Here is an 18,483-nt window from a genome sequence, read left to right on the forward strand (position 1 = left end):
ACTATCAGATTACTCCTATTTCAGAAGTCTCCTTTACGGTTAACAGAAGACATTTCATATGTAAGTTACCATATGATGTCAGTGCATTTGGTCAGTCTACCTCCCTTCAAAATGGAAGGTAAAATATAAATCAGTAAAACACCCATCTGCTTTATCTTTAAGGAGCTTACATTCAGATCTACCATCTCTTCCTTCTCCTTTTCTAATGCCACAGAACCCTCACCTGCAGGAGTTTGTGCTTTAGATGTAAAACAGTGGTTCTCAATTTGTAGCAATTTTGCCTCCTAGAGGACAGCTGGCAATGCTGGAGATGGTTTTAGTTGTCACAGCTGGGGTGGGGGCTTGCCAGTGACATCCCTGATACAGACCAGGGATGATGCTGAACATCTTACGATGCACAGGACAGCTCCCCCATAACAAAGAATTAACTGGCCCCAAATGGCAATAGTGTTGATGTTAACTGAGTCTAACCTAAATTTTTCCCATCCTAATTTGAGACCCTTTCCTCATGTTTTACCCTGCTCACGAATGAAAAACTGATTGTTAACTCAATAGCCTTACACTTTATCCTCTAAACAGCACAATAGCACAATGTCTAGTGTAGACATTAATCTACAAATTTAATAAACTTTATTTTGGGGACTGATTCTTGGGATACTTCCTCTTTTCTAGGCCAAATAACCCCAATTCTTTGGATTGTTTGTTTACTTATCATTCATTCACTCAAACATTTATTCAATGGCAACTTTGTGCAGGTATATGTTAAGGAGTTTAACTGTTTAAAGGTAAAGCTCAGTGTTCTCAAGGAGCTTAAGGCTCATGGGGAAAGACAGTCACAATGTCAGATGATTACACACACTGGGCTAAGAATCTGTGTTGCATTCAGGATGCTGTGGGAGTGTGAATGCAGATATGATGAACTCATCCTAAAGTTCTGAGGAAGGTTTTAAAGGAGAAGCAACATTCAAACTGTGATTTGAGGGATGAGAGTTTGCAGTATGGTTGGAGACTTGAGGGAAAGACAGTAAAAGCACTATTCATTGAGAAAATGTTGTTAAGCACTCATTATATGCCAGTAGTTAGGAACCACACATTACTGTGAAAAAACAAAACAAAACAAACCCAAAACATGTAGCTTCTATCATGGGGCCTATTTTAAAAAGAAACAAATAAAATCTCCCCTTTAATGCTTGAATCATACTTTATAGACCTCAGAACTCTTCTGCTTACCTTTTCTCATTTTAGTCCCACAAACACCCTGAGTGGGAGGAGAAATACATATTGTCTCAGTTTTATAAATGAGGACCATGAAGCAAGATAAATGAAGTGACTCCCTTCTCTCCCCAACCATGACCACAGATCTAGTAAGTGGTAGTTGCCTGATTCCAAGTCCTGCGCTTTTCTGCTCTTTTTCAGTTCCAGTGCAATTTTCTGTGGCAGAGAGGCAAGTACACTCCTTTCTACCCGCTCCTTGCCCTTGCTGTCTTCATCTCTTTCTAAACTGTTTTCTGCCAGCCTCAATGCTGAAGTCGTTTTCCAGTCTTCCCAGTTCTGATTGCAGAGGGACTATCCAGGGAAGGAAAGAGTGAGGGTTGCTGTGCGGCCACCGACCATTTGGCAAAATCATTTCTACCTTCATTTCCCAAATTTTTTGAGGAAAAAGGAAAACTGAGATGTGGGACAGAAAATCCCTTTTGTTTGTCTTGGTGTTTGATAATGTATGCAACCTCTCTGGGTGGTTTAAGCGGTTTAGGTACTTTCTATAAAAGGGATCTTTTAATGACAAAACTAATGTGATTATCTGAGTGAGTGTGAGAGGCGTATTCAAGGCTTAAAGAAAATCTGTTAGAATAGCTGAATGTATCTGCTTAATCCTTTCTCTAATGTGGCTGAACAATGCTCTGGGAAGCCATTGGTCTGTTCTTTCTTCTAGTAAATGCCTGCCTCCAGAGGTAGGGACTGTTTGCAGCTTTTGATACCCTTATGCTTCACCTTCTCAGCTGCACAAAAGCACAGGAAAAGCTGAAGGAGTTTGAAGCACTGACAGAAAGCAATGTCCCCTCTGAATGCTGAGGGCTAAATGTACAGCACATGGCATGCTATCTCCAGGGCATCCTGAGAAGTGAGGACTGTGGTTACCGTTGGGCATGGCATCTCTGAGAAGAGTCCACTTCCCGGCACCTGCTTTCATTAGGTGCTGGGTGTCAGATCAGTTATCGATGTTTAAAATCTTACACCTGAGTTTTAAGAGTGACCAGACTGATCAACATGGTGAAATCCTGTCTCTACTAAAAAATACAAAATTACCTGGGCATGGTGGTGCCTGCCTATAATCCCAGCTACTTGGGAGGCTGAGGAAGGAGAATTGCTTGAATCTGGGAGATGGAGGTTGCAGTGAGCCGAGATCGTGCCATTGCACTCCAGCCTGGGCAACAAGAGCGAAACTCCATCTCAAAAAAAAGAAAAAAAAAAAAAAAGAGTGGTTTAGCTATTCCTCTTTGGGGGTAGGTGGGCATGAGAAACATAAGAGGGGATAAAAGTGATACAGTTTTGAGTTCTGCAACCCCCTGTGTAACTTTGGGCCAAAATTAAATTCTTCTGGTCCTCTGCTCTCTCATTTATGAACTAGAGATAATAATACTTGCCATGTTAATTCATGTGAGAATCAAAATGAAAATGGGAACATGAATACAAAAGCGCCCCAGCCAATCTGGAATATTATCACATAACACGTTGCACACTTTTTATTTTTATTTTAAAGTTCTAAATCTTGTTCTTTTGAAGAATACTCTTCTAGATGTATAATTGACTACTTACATGCTGGCCATGATGCACAGTTCTGGAGATACAGATAGGAGTAAGTAAGTCTCTGACTTTTAAGAAGGTCACAATGTTATAGGGAGGCAGACATGTAAGGTGCAGCTAAAAAATGTGTATTAGAAATGATTAATTCTAACTTGGGAAAATTAATAATAGCTAAACCTCTTATTGTGCATATTATTTGCTTGGAGGTGAGCCAAATGCTTTGCCTGAGTTACGTCATTCAATCCCAACAGCCCCAGGAGGTAGGAACTACTATCATCCCACTCACAGATGAGGAGGCTGAGGCTCAGTCAGATCAAGTAAGTCACATTCCCATAGTATCACAGCTGGCACTTGGTGGGCCAAATTAGAGTCCTGGGTCTGCTTGACTTCCCAGTCCAAACTCTTCCCCATTGTTTGGTGTTCTATCCCAAGTTAAAAGATACATCCTAAAAGATGTGGCCATAGGTGGGTTTCAACACAGAATTGGAAGTTTGCTAGGTACACAGAGGAGAAAGTGCATTCTGAGCAGAGGGAACGGCACAGGTAAAAGCACCTTGGCCAGGAAAGCATTTGTGCAGAGAGGAACTGGAAGCATTTGTAGTTAGTAGTGAGGTGGGGACAGGTTAGAGATGAATAAGCAGGAGCCCGACTATGATCTCCCTTATGGCCCCTTTGAGAAAAAGTATTTCTATTTTAATTAATTATTTTGTTTATATATCCCGTTTGTCAAAAAGATTTTGCAGCAAAGTGGGAACTGTTGTTATCTTTATGGTACAGGGTTACAAAATATACTTCAAATTTTAGAATCAGAAAACTTTAAGGATGGAAGGCACTTAAAAGATCAAATTCATTCTATGCAAGAGGAAATCAAAACTGAATGCATATGAATGTCGCAATCAAGGTTACAAAGGAGTTTAACCAGCCAAACCAGAATATTTGTGTTTTTTAGATGAATTATGGAGTTAAAGTAAACATTAAGTGAGAATTACAGAATTATCTTCAGATGCATTTATGGAAATTGGTGAGTTGAAAAGAGGGAGAGACACAGTTGATAATTCCAGGAAATGAGAAGGAAGTTCTGCTGAAGCTGTAGGTTTCCCATTGAGAATGCTTGTGACAACTCTTTGGAGAATGGTGCTGGGTGTCTAAGTGGGTGTCTTGGCTGGGTTAAAGCTGGAAATCAGTTCTGCCTGGAAAGCAGAAGTTATTGATATCTTTCTATGTCTGTTTATTAATTTTCATTGGCTACTTAAATGGGGGCCTGGTACAGATGTGGCCTGGTTCTTGTTCTCACCAAGCTCATGATCTGAAAGACATAACAGACAAGAAAACAGGTAATTGCAACAAACTGGGATTACTCATGTAATATGGAATAGGATGCTTTGGGAGCCCAGAGGAGTGAGCAACCAAACGGGTTAGGAAAAGCTTCCTGGGGAGAGTAATGTCTAAAGAAAGACTTGAAAGGTGAGTGAAAGTGGGGTAAAAGGGAGAACAAACAGTGCTCTAGGCAAAGGAAACAGTTTGTGCAAATGCCCCAAGAAGACCACAACATTTGGGAAAATTAAATTAACTTAAATGCACTTTCCCATTTGATAGTCCTGGCATGGAGTGTGTAAGTTGGGAGTGACATGAGAGTTTTTTCTCTACCCTTTCCTTCTCTAATATGCAAATATATATATGCAGTTTATTAGAGAATGTCGCAACTCTGATAAAAAAAAGATTGAAATGCATTTGGGAATGCCACAGAGAGCAGGTGCTGACATGCTGGGACTCACTAAATGATTGCACAAAACAAAAACTCCAATATTCCTATTTCCCATGTCACTACAGCCATCCCATTGACCTGAGAACCAGTCTCCCAAAGTGACCACTTCTCACCCTAAGGTGGAAAACAAAAAGGCATGAAATCAATGCTCTGAATGTAAACTAGACAGAGTACAGCAGGAGGGGAGAGCAATAAAGTGAGCAGGCCTGAGTGATGGTGGTAGCCAGCTGGATTCTCAGGTCACAGAGTAATTCACTCACTGGTCCTAGGCCACTGGCTAATTATCCGACAGCCCTGATCCTGGTGCGAAGCCTCCTGCTGCTCATGTTATTAATACCAGCAGCAACCAGCGGGTGTTTGTGGGAGCAGAGGAGCAGACCGAGTTGTCAGACTGCTGAGCGAATGCAGAGGCACCTGCCTGGTCCCTCTGAGTTGGACCTCACCAGGAAAACTGACCCAGTGCCAGCATTCAGCTCTTGGCTCAGCCACTGCATGGGCCCCAGGGAGAGGCTCTCCAAGGATGGCCGAGAGCTTGGGCAGAGGAAGAAGTCACCCAAGTCGTGGAGTTTGACCAGCTTGTGTCAAAGAACCTCTGTCCGTTTCCCCCTTGGAGCTGACTGGAAAGTGATTTAGAAGCCTACCCAGAATAACTTAATACCCATGGAGTAATGTCAAACACTCCTCTTTGACATGGCATGGGAATTAGACTTCGCTGCACTCAAATGGGTCCAGGGAAGGTTATGGTGTTTTGTTTTAGGGTTTAATAATTTGGGAGATTGACCTTAGGTTACCCTGAAAGGATTTCAGGGGCCAATTGGGATGGAGGTGGGGTTCTCTTGTCTCATACCCCACTTTAAAATACGAAAACATATGTAAAGTGCCCAGCGCATAGTAGACATTTTCAATCAATGTAAGTGCACTGCCCTCTTTCCCCTGTAACATTATCCAGTAAATGACCTCCATCTGACTGATCTTTCATCCTTTCCCTCTAGGACAGTGGTTCTCAACCAGGAGCAGTTTTGCTTCATAGGTGACATTGCAATGACTGGAGACTATTTTCATTGTCACAACTGGGGGCAGTGGGACATTGCTGGCATTTGGTGGAAGAGGCCAGGGATGCTGCTAAAAATCCTACAACGCACAGAACAACCCTCCACAACAAAGAATTATCAAGTCCAAATATCAATAGTGCTGAGGTTGAGAAATCCTACTCTAGGAGATTCTGTACATTGTAGCCTGAGTAATCCCTGTAAATACAAATCTTGTCATTTGCTTTCTTAAAAAAACCACAATGGTTTAGTTATCATAATTAGTGCATTCCAAATTATTTACTCAATACAGAGCACTGTTCTGTGGCAGGCACTGTGTTATGGTGTGAGATTGCACAAGTACATCTATATAGACCCCGACCTTGAAGAGATGGTTACAAAACACTGGCTTCCCGTCATCTCCAGGCTAAAGTCCAATCAAATGAGGGTAGAGATGGAGTATAGAAGAATGAAAAATAAGAACTTTGTTTTAGGACATGAGGAGCTAGTTCGGTGGTGGGCCATCTAGGTAGACTGGGCAGAAAGGACAAGAACCAGTACATTAGATGTGGAAGGAGTTTCTACACCAAAAAAGGGGGAATATGTGTGTTTCTAATTTCAGTAAATAGAACTCCCAGCTTCACAGTTTCCAAGCCAGGAACTCGTGCTTTTTTCTTAACCCTTTTCTCTTTCTTAGGCTTTCTATTCTGAATACCGTGAAAGAATTATGCTGCAATGGTGTAAAGATCCATTGTGTAAAAGTATCCAATGGTGTGAAGTATCCATTGTGTAAAATATGCCCAATGGTGTAAAGTATCCATTACTTTACACCATTGTGTGTGTAATGGATTAACATCTCACCATTGCATCTAGAAGTGATAATAGCTATATACCATTGTTAGGAGATTTTTTTTTAAGTCATTCATGATATTTTTTGTAGAATTTAATTTTCTCAAGAGACCCTTACTGAGAGAGACTGCCAAACATCGTGTCTCTATGGCTTGTGTTTTAATTGAACTCTTAACATTATTATCTTTAAAATATCTCTTTTCTTTTCTTTTCTTTTCTTTTTTTTAAATAACAATCCCTCGTGATTACCGTTTGTTTTGAGACAAGGTCTCACTCTGTAGCCCAGGCTGGAGTGCAGTGGCGCCATTACGGCTCACTGTAAAGCTTCATTAAAAAAGTTGGAAACACCTGCAAACTTCCAAAAAAGTTACATATACAGATTTTTTAAACTTAAACACTTGAGAGTAAGCTGCTGACATAATGTCCCCTTGCCTCCAAATACTTTAGTGCACAATTCTGACAATTCTCCATAACAACAATATATCATCAAAATCAGGAAATTAATATTGGCATATTATCACCATCCAATCCTCAGATCCCATTAGTTACCCCAGTTGCTCCAATAATATGCTTTATAGCCAGAAGTTATAATTCAGAATCAAGCCTCGAATTTAGTTGTTATCACTTCTTCTATGTGGACCAGTTTCTCAGACTTTCCTTAATTTTCATGACCTTGAAACTCTTGATAATTACTGGCCAGTTATTTTGTAGAATGTCTTTCTGTTTGGGTCTGCATAAAGTTTCCTCATGGTTAGATTCAGGTTATGCATCTCTAGCAGGAATGATGCTGTGTTTTCACAGCATCTTATTAGATGATGCATGATTTCAATTTGTCCTGCTACCGATGATGTTTACTTTAATCATTTGATTATCTCTGCCAGGATTGTCCAGTTAAATTTACTCATTTTTAACTTTGTAACAAATAAGTATTTTATGGGTAGGGACTTCGACAGTATGTAAATAATGTGTTTCCCTTTGAACTGCTCATTTATTCATTTATTTATTTTATTCAATGGGTTATACTTTGTTACTGTTTTAATTTTGCTGCTCAAATTTTCTTTGATTTGGTCAGTAGGAACCCTTTTAAGCTGAATTCTCTGTCCTTTTGACATGGTCCCATCATTCTCTGAGCCCTCCTGTGTTTTTAGCACAAGATATTCTAGGCTTATCTTGTAATTTCTCTACCCCAGCCCTGAAATCAGCCATTTCTCCAAGGAGCCCTGGTTTCTTTCACTAGAGAGTGGTATTTTAGAAACTACACATTGGTACGAATGGTACTCGTAGCTAGTGAAGTGTTGCTGATCTCAGACCCTCTCAGGGGACAGAGTTAGGAATGATATATATATTTCCATAATTATATATATATATGTATATTTATTTATTTCTACATCTATCACTACATATTGAAAACCATGATGCTTCCAATTTCAGTCCAGTTTCACAGGGTTCCTGCTAGTTTTATTCCTTTCCATAATTATAATTCTATTTTCTAACAATGAGAAACCAGCTCTCAATATACTTAATATATTTACTTATTTCATCAATCTCCCCATATGTAACCAATCTTCCATCAGTGACGCCATCCTTTCTTAGCATGTATTCCTTCTCACCCTACTTCGATGGAAGCCTCCTGTCTTAATCTGTTTGGGCTGCTATAACAAAATGCATAGACTGGGTAGCTAATAAACAACAAACATTTATTTCTCACAGTACTAGTGACTGAAAAATCCAGTAACTGGTCAGGACCCAGCCTTTTCATTAATAAATGGTGCCTTTTAGCTGTGTCCTCAGATGGTATAAGATGGATGGTTGTTTTCTTCTTTCCCTACTGTCACACAGACCTTATGGTTGCTTTCCTTCCTTCTTGCCTATATCATCCTAGGTGTACTACATATTTATTTTTCCCTTTAATTTCCCTCAAAGCATCAAGAAAAGTTATGTCTGGCATACTTTCAATAGAGGTATGTGTAACAAAAGGGGTTACAGCATGTGCGTGTAACAACTGACAGCTATCATTCATGTAAATATCAATGGACCATTTCTTGCTCTATGGATTTCTGGCTAGAGATATTTTCCAGCTCACTGTTATGCTTTCTGGCATCGTTTCTCTTCAACTTTCCCCCTAACCTCCTAGCTTTTAGCCTCCTTCTTGTACATTCCTGCTACTTACACACAGTTATTCAATTCTCTCTGTATTTTTACTTTCTCCTTTCTGCTATGACTTGCATTTAAATGTATAATTGTTGTAGTTTATTCAGCATCTAGATATTTCTTAAAGTACATAGTCTATCATGTTGTCAGTAATTTATGTCTCTGTTTTTGTCTCTTATGTTCTTACAATATTGCTTTATGGAGTTATACATTACAGTCAGTAAAATGCACAGTCTGAAGGGAATAGATCAGTACTTGTTTTATATAAATAAAAACTTATGTGACCATAATCCAGAAAAAGATTAGAACATTTTCATGACTCCAGAAAGTTTCCTTATGTCTCTTTCTGGGTGATGACACCCCCTTCCAGAGGTAACCACTATATTGATTTCCATTACCATAGATCTATTTTGCCTGTTATTGAACTCCACATAAATGGAATTATACAGAATGCACTTTTGTTTCTAGTTCATTTTGTTCAACAAAACAGTTTTGAGATCCATCCTTGTTTTCACATGTTAGTAGTTCATATTATTGAGTAGGTATAATTCATTGTATAAACACAAAACAATTTCCTCCTCCTCCTCCTCCTCTTCCTCCTCCTCCTTTTGCTTCTTCTGCTTCTGCTTCTGCTTCCTCTTCCTCTTCCTCTTCTTCTCTTCTTCTTCTTCCTTTTTGGTTTGGCCAAAATTTTTTAGTATTCCGTAGTTGTTTAATACACACTTAAAAGATCTTATTTGTGAGAGGCAAAAGGGGAGGTTCTTGCAGATTCCCAAGGAAGTGTCAGAAAGGTAAAATGGCCAGCATTATCCATTTGCTTTTTTGGGTTTACTGGGTGAACAGCACTTTCCGTAATAGGCACCTGATTTCAGGTTTTTTATACTGAGAACACTGAGATTTCAGTTGGAAATATATATCATATATTATAAGCAGCATACCCCAACCACCCTCTAATAGCTAGCTTGTTTGTATGGGCAGAACGATTTATCTCTCCATTTTTTACATGGCTAGATGTTTTGTGGAAGATCTTAAGAATTGCTTGCCTCATTTACTGAGAAAATCTGATAAGAAGTGGCTTTTAGGGACACTTTTACTTGGAAAGTTACAACACTAGTACAACAAGTCTTAACACGTTTAACATTTGCTTGTTGAAAAGCAATATCATAAAGTAAAATAAAATTAAACAATGTTTTACTTTTTTCCTCACAAGAACATAAAAATTATGGAAGGAAACTTAACAGGGAATTTAAAAAAGGGAACACAATTTTTCCTTTTAGTAGTCCTTGGGTAGTTATGACAGAATAGTTTCCACTTTTCGTTTGTTTCTTTGAACGGGGATTTTGTTCCAAAGTTTTGTTTGTTTCTAGTATCTGCTTCTGCCTCTCCCTCTATCAGATTGGCTTCATCCATGGCCACCACCTTGGTGCTCCATGGCTTGAACTGCTGTAGGAATCACGTGGAGGAGGGTACCCCCTTTCCACAGAAGGAGGAAGCCCTCTTTCTTGTCTGCCAACCCGATCACGACCACTTGAGTAGAGATCACTTCAGCTGCTGAGTAACTGTCTGACTTCCACCATATCCATCACGTGAGCTGCTGTAATCATCATAGCGACTGCTTCCACCATAAGCCGGCAGGGGCCCTCGTGTAGGCGGAGCACTACATGAGTTACCATAACTGTCATATGAATCTCTGTAGGAACCTCCACTTGGATGATCTGAATAGTCACGATCACGACCATATCCCTCTCTATTGCCATAGCCTCTTGATGGATAGTCATCACGTGAACTGGAATGACCATAATCACGGTAAGTATAATCTCCTGATGGTGGTGTATAATCTCTTGTATCACGAGAACTTGGGTAATCTCTGCTGGAATAGCTGTCTTTAGTAGAATACACATCATCTCATGGGGACAAATAAATATCTCTGTGAGAGGGCAGCAGTTCCTTTCCAGGTGGACCTCCATAACTGTCTCTTCGATGTGATACAGGAGCTCTTCCTCCCATTCCACTGCTGCTGTGAACTGGTCCTGAAAGTGCAGATCTCTTAGGACGAGGACCCCCACTTCTTAATGGGGGTCCTTTTTTTTACTGGGAGTAATCCGCTGGAAGAGCTCATGTTAAAATTCATGGAATATCCACCATCATCCATGTGTCCTCCCCATGAGGGAGGTCTCCTGGTTCCTCCACTTCCTCCTCTTTCACCTCTAAGACCTCTTGGAGGGCCTCTACTTCTTGGAGGTGGAGGCGGTCCACGTCTACCACTTTCAAATGATGGTTTGGTGGTTGGTTCCATCTTGATGGCTTTTCCATCTAGTGACCTTCCATACATGTCTCTGGCTGCATCCTTATCGTCTCCTGGGCTTTCAAAGGTGACAAAAGCAAATCCTCTTTATCTGTTCGTTTCATCAACAGTACTTCCACTAGTCGTCCATGTTTGCCAAATACTACTTAAAGAGCTTTCTCACTTGTTTCCGTATTAAGCCCACAAATGAAGAGCTTTCCTGGGCGATCTGCTTCAACCATTTTTTGTTTGTTTGTTTTTGTTTGTTGGTGAGTCAGAGGGGTGACAATGGGTTCAAGCTTCAGCAAGCTCGCAGACATGGGCTTCCTAGCAGCTCAGCACCAGTGGTGGCTGCCCGGTCCGAGGACCGAACTGTGAAGTAGCGAGCACTACTGCACAACAAAAACAATTTCTTCTTTGTCTATTCTTCTGTAGCTAGACTTCTGGGTTATTTCAAGTTTGGGCTATTATAAATAAAGCTCTTATGAGTATTATAATACAAAACTTTTTGTGAATGTTTGTACATGTTTATTTTAGGCATATATCTAAGACTGGAATTGCTTGGTAGATACATATTTATCTTTATGATAATTGTTAGACCAATTTCTAAAATTGGCTTAACATTGTAAAGTTCCACTCACAATGCATGAAGGTTCAAATTACTCTATCTCCTTGATTACTTTTTGTGGCCAATCTTTTTTTTAAATTTGGCCATTCTGGTGGGTGTGTAATGGCATCTCATTTTGGTTTTACTTTTTTTTTTTGAAAAGCTTATGTTTTTAATTTTTATGAAGTTGGACTTATTATTTTTTGTGTGAGAAGGAAAGTGACTTTTGTGTCTTAACTAAAACACTTTTGCCTACTCCAAGGTCATGAAAATACTCTCTACGTTTTCTTCTAGGATCTTTATACTCTCTACATTTTCACATTTAGGTCTGTGACACAGATTTAATTACTCATTTATGTGCTGTGAGGTAGGGGTTAAGGTTAATTTTTATAAGTTTCAAACATATTAATAGTATGATGAGCCCCCAAGTACCCATCACTCTGCTTTGATAATTATCATGGCCAATATTGTTTGATATAGTCTCCTCACCTACTTTCCTTAACTCAAACTGATTAGTAAGAAAATTTCTTATATCATAGTTTTCATCATTACTATCTCAGTATATATCTCTAAGAGATAAGGAGTGTTTAAAAAACAATGCAACCACAATACTCCTATTATATCTAAGCAAGTAACCATAATTCCTCAATATCATCAAATATAGAATGATTTTCCACATTTTCCCAGTTGTCTTATAAAAAATTATTTTATTTTATTTTATTTTTTTGAGATGGAGTTTAACTCTTGTTGCCCAGGCTGTAGTGCAATGGTGTTATCTCGGCTCACTGCAACTTCCGCCTCCTGATTCAAGCAATTCTCCTGCTTCAGCCTCCCAAGTAGCTGGGATTACTGGCATGTGCCACCATACCAAGCTAATTTTATTGTATTTTTTAGTAGAGATGTGGTTTCACTATGTTGGTCAGGTTGGTCTCGAACTCCCGACCTCAGGTGATCCACCCACCTTGGCCTCCCAAAGTGCTGGGATTACAGATATGAGCCACCGCTCCTGGCTAAAAGTTAGTTTATTTTTAAAAATAAACTACGATTCAAGTGATTTCTTTGTACTGATTTGGTTGCAAAATCTTGCAAGTATACTTTAATTTAATAAATATACTTCTACCCTTTACAAATTATTTGTTGAAGAATGTTGACATTTTTTCCCCTATAGTTTCCCACACTCCAGATTTTGCTGTTTGAATCTTTTTGGTGTGATTTAAAATGTTCCCTCTCTCCTGCAATTACTGTGAACTGATGATTAAATCAACACTCCCCAAGGGGCTCAAAGACACATCCAAATGGCTCAGGACCTATGAATTCACTGGCTAGGAGAAATGGCAACAAGTTTGATCTCCTCCAAATTAATGTTTCCAATTTCTCTTCTTCCTTTCTGACAATTCTGACAAAGGGAGAAATCCTCTCATTCTGAGTAGCGCCATTCTTCCCCTGTCAGCCTCCTGGGTCAAGTGGGTCAAATATTCCTTCCTGTGCAGAGGTCCCTTGGTGCAGTGGAGCCCTCTCTGCTCCACACTGGGGCATAATTTGGTATACTCACTCACCTGGATTAGGAACCTGAGCTACCTCTTCCTTCAGGTACAGAGATCTTGGTGCAGTGACACCCCCTCTACTCCATGCCTGGATGTATCTCTAGGCATTCAGCACACCCACTGTTTAGGTGTTTAGGCCACCTCTCCTTTCCGGGTGGAACACTTGGGGAAGCAGAAGTTTCTCCACTCCATACTCAGGCACAAGTCTGGGTACTGGGTGGCTGCCTCCTGGACTTTCCTTTGGAGCCAGTGCTTACACCTGCCACTGGGGGATGAATAGGTGGGCCTGCCCAATTTGGCGGGCCAACCTTGGTCTCTCCTGGAACTGAGCAGGGAGCTCAGACCACTGTGCATTCCACAGGATGGTCTATTGCCTGAGGCAACAGGGAGCGTCTTATGACAAACAAAGATCAAGCATATACCCATTTACCTCAGCTGCACCTGGCTGTTACCCATAAGCATCACCCGCAGACTGAGGATGAACCGCACAACCCAAAATATAATTTGCTGACATAAGCACACAGCAGTGGGGAACTAGATTAGCTTCCTGAGGCCTCTGCTACACGAGCCATGCAGGAGGCAGAGAGCCTGCTGATCTCTCCAGTACATTGCTAGTACAGCCAGCATTTAAGAAAGCTACTGTACAAAAGCTATCTATAACAAAGAAAACTACACGGAGTCTTTGCCACTGGAAGCACCCAGAACCAAAGCCAAAGGACTCAATACAATAAAAATTGTAGTCAAATCCTTGAGAGAGAGAAAAATATCTCATCCCAATGAAAGTAAATTCAAAAATAAGAAGAGATCGCTTACCCAGATGAGAAGGAACCAGAAGAACAGTTCTGAAAGTATTTAAAGATAGTGTTATAACACCCCCAAAGGACCACACTAACTCTTTAGCAACGGATCTTAACCAAAATAAAATTTTTGAAATGCCAAATAAAAAATTCAAAATATTGATTTTAAAAACATCCAATGAAGAGAAAGTTGAAAACACACACACACAGAGACACACACACAAACACACACACACGCACACACAAAATCAGAAAAACAATTCAGAATATGAAAGAAGAGACAGATATTATTAAGAAAACCAAACAGAAGTTCTGGATTACAGGGGCTAACCTAGGAGTTTTATATTTTCCTGCGTGAAATACTGTTGAAAGCTGCAACCATAGGCTTGGCCAAGCAGAAGAAAGGATTTCAGAGCTGGAAGACAGGTCTTTCAAATCAACCCAGTCAGACAAATATAAAGAAAAACAAATTTTAAAAAATGAACAGAGCCTTCAAGAAATATGAGACTATGCATATTGCTCAAACCTACAAGTTACAGATATTTCAGAAGGAGAAGAGGAAACAGTTACAAGTATGGAAAGGCCTATTGGAGGGAATAATTCAGGAACACTTCTCTGGTCTTGCTAGAGATATATACAGCCAAACACAAGAAGCTTATACCTCTTGAAGATACATTGCAAGAACCACCTCACCAAAGCACATACTTATCAGACTAGTAAAGTTAACATGAAGGAAAAACCCTAAAAGAGGAAAGAGAGAAGCATCTAACCACCTATAAGGGAAATTCCATCAGACTAACAGTGGACTTCTCAGCTATAAGAGACTGGGATCCTATTTTCAGTCTTTGTAAAGAAAATAAATGCCAGCCAAGAAATTTTTTATCTTGCTAAACTAAGCTTCATAAATGAAGGAGAAATAAAAAGTCTTTCCCAAGACTTTGCTGAAGTTGCTTATCAGCTTAAAGAGATTTTGGGCTGAGACGATGGGGTTTTCTAGGTATACAATCATGTCATCTGCAAACAGGGACAATTTGACTTCCTCTTTTCCTAATTGAATACCCTTTATTTCCTTCTCCTGCCTAATTGCCCTGGCCAGAACTTCCAACACTATGTTGAATAGGAGTGGTGAGAGAGGGCATCCCTGTCTTGTGCCAGTTTTCAAAGGGAATGCTTCCAGTTTTTGCCCATTCAGTATGATATTGGCTATGGGCTTGTCATAGATAGCTCTTATTATTTTGAGATACATCCCATCAATATCTAATTTATTGAGAGTTTTTAGCATGAAAGATTGTTGAATTTTGTCAAAGGCCTTTTCTGCATCTATTGAGATAATCATGTGGTTTTTGTCTTTGGTTCTGTTTACATGCTGGATTACATTTATTGATTTGCGTATGTTGAACCAGCCTTGCATCCCAGGGATGAAGCCCGTTTGATCATGCTGGATAAGCTTTTTGATGTGCTGCTGGATTTGGTTTGCCAGTATTTTACTGAGGATTTTTGCATCAGTGTTCATCAAGGATATTGGTCTAAAATTCTCTCAGGATACAAAATCAATGTACAAAAATCACAAGCATTCTTATACACCAATAACAGACAAACAGAGAGCTAAATCATGAGTGAACTCTCATTCACAAATGCTTCAAAGAGAATAAAATACCTAGGAATCCAACTTACAAGGGACATGAAGGACCTCTTCAAGGAGAACTACAAACCACTGCTCAATGAAATAAAAGAGGATACAAACAAATGGAAGAACATTCCATGCTCATGGGTTGGAAGAATCAATATCGTGAAAATGGCCATACTGCCCGAGGTAATTTGTAGATTCAATGCCATCCCCATCAAGCTACCAATGACTTTCTTCACAGAATTGGAAAAAACTACTTTAAAGTTCATATGGAACCAAAAAAGAGCCCGCATCACCAAGTCAATCTTAACCCAAAAGAACAAAGCTGGAGGCATCACACTACCTGACTTCAAACTACACTACAAGGCTACAGTAACCAAAACAGCATGGTACTGGTACCACAACAGAGACACAGATCAATGGAACAGAACAGAGCCCTCAGAAATAATGCTGCATATCTACAACTATCTGATCTTTGACAAACCTGACAAAAACAAGCAATGGGGAAAGGATTCCCTATTTGATAAATGGTGCTGGGAAAACTGGCTAGCCATATGTAGAAAGCTGAAACTGGATCCCTTCCTTACACCTTATACAAAAATTAATTCAAGATGGATTAAAGACTTACATGTTAGACCTAAAACCATAAAAACCCTAGAAGAAAACCTAGGCATTACCATTCAGGACATAGACACGGGCAAGGACTTCATGTCTAAAACACCAAAAGCAATGGCAACAAAAGCCAAAATTGACAAATGGGATCTAATTAAACTAAAGAGCTTCTGCACAGCAAAAGAAACTACCATCAGCGTGAACAGGCAACCTACAGAATGGGAGAAAATTTTCACAACCTACTCATCTGACAAAGGGCTAATATCCAGAATCTACAATGAACTCAAAGAAATTTACAAGAAAAAAACAAACAACCTCATCAAAAAGTGGGTGAAGGACATGAACAGACACTTCTCAAAAGAAGACATTTATGCAGCCAAAAAACACATGAAAACGTGCTCATCATCACTGGCCATCAGAGAAATGCAAATCAAAACCACAATGAGATACCATCTCACACCAGTTAGAATGGCCATCATTAAAAAGTCAGGAAAAAACAGGTGCTGGAGAGAATGTGGAGAAATAGGAACACTTTTACACTGTTGGTGGGACTGTAAACTAGTTCAACCATTGTGGAAGTCAGTGTGGCGATTCCTCAGGGATCTAGAACTAGAAATACCATTTGACCCAGCCATCCCATTACTGGGTATATACCCAAAGGACTATAAATCATGCTGCTATAAAGACACATGCACACGTATGTTTATTGCGGCACTATTCACAATAGCAAAGACTTGGAACCAACCCAAATGTCCAACAATGATAGACTGGATTAAGAAAATGTGGCACATATACACCATGGAATACTATGCAGCCATAAAAAATGATGAGTTCATGTCCTTTGTAGGGACATGGGTGAAACTGGAAATAATCATTCTCAGTAAACTATCACAAGGACAAAAAACCAAACACCGCATGTTCTCACTCATAGGTGGGAATTGAACAATGAGAACCCATGGACACAGGAAGGGGAACATCACACTCCGGGGACTGTTGTGGGGTGGGGGGAGGGGGGAGGGATAGCATTAGGAGATATACCTAATGCTAAATGACGAGTTAATGGGTACAGCACACCAACATGGCACATGTATACATATGTAACAAACCTGCACATTGTGCACATGTACCCTAAAACTTAAAGTATAATAATAAATAAATAAATAAATAGCTAGAAAATACAAAAAAAAAAAAAGTCTTTCCCAGACAAACACTAAGGGAATTTCTCACCACCAGACCAACCCTTCAAGAAATGCTCAAGGGAGTTCTAAACATAGAAATGAAAAGGTGATACTCGTCATCATAAAAACACAGGAAAATATGAAACTCCTAGGTCTTATAAAGCAGTTACACAGTGAAGACTGCAAAGCAACAGAGTAATAATTAACACTATAACAGGAATGAAACCTTACATATCAATACTAACCCAAATGTAAATGGACTAAATTCTCCACTTAAAGGGTATACGCTAGGGAAATGGATTTAAAAAAGCAAAATCCAACCATATTCTGCATACAAGAAACCAACCTAACTGGTAAAGACATTTACAGACTCAAACTAAAGGGGTAGAAAAAGATATTCCATGCAAACAGAAACAAAAAATGAGCAGGAGTAGCTATAATTATATCAGATAAAACAGACTTTAAAATAAAAACCATAAAACAGAGTTTAAATAAACAACCATAAAAAAGACAAAGGAGGTCATTATATAAAGACAAAAAGATCAATCCAACAAGAATATATAACAATTCTAAGTATATATGCATCCAACACCAGAGCACCCAGATACTACTAGATCTAAGAAACAAATACTACTAGATCTAAGAAAAGATATAGACACCAATACAATAATACTGGAGGATTCAATATCCCTCTGACAGTACTAGACAGATCATTGAGGCAGAAAATCAATACAGAAACTATGGACTTAAACTGGATTCTAGACCGTACGGTTTTAACAGACATTTGTAGAACATTCTACCCTACAAACACAAAATATACATTCTTCTCATCTGCACATGGAACATTCTCAAAGATTGAACACATGCCAGGCCACAAGGCTAGTTTTAACAAATTTTAAGAAATTGAAATTATATCAGGTACCTTCTCAGGTCACAGTAGAATAAAACTAGAAATCAACACAAGGAGGAACAGTCAAAACTATAAAAATACATGGAAATTAAATAATCAGCTCCTGATTGATTGTTGGGTCAATGATGAAATTAAGGCAGAAATAAAAATATTTTTTGAAACAAATTAAAACAGAGACACAACCTATCAAAACCTCTGGGATACAGCAAAAGTAGTGCTAAGAGCGAAGTTTATAGCATTAAATGCCTACATCAAAAAGGTAGAAAGATCTTAAATTAACAACTTAATATTGCACCCCAAGGAAACAGAAAAACAGGAACAAACCG

General features: G+C 39.3%; 1 pseudogene; it reads right to left on the reverse strand.

The window, feature by feature from the left end:
* Positions 1 to 9,961: 9,961 nt before the first annotated feature.
* On the reverse strand, positions 9,962 to 11,175 carry LOC100580093 (annotated as a pseudogene).
* Positions 11,176 to 18,483: the final 7,308 nt, after the last annotated feature.

The sequence above is a fragment of the Nomascus leucogenys genome, chromosome 15, assembly GCF_006542625.1.
Source record: "Nomascus leucogenys isolate Asia chromosome 15, Asia_NLE_v1, whole genome shotgun sequence".
NCBI classification, from domain to species: Eukaryota; Metazoa; Chordata; class Mammalia; order Primates; family Hylobatidae; genus Nomascus; species Nomascus leucogenys.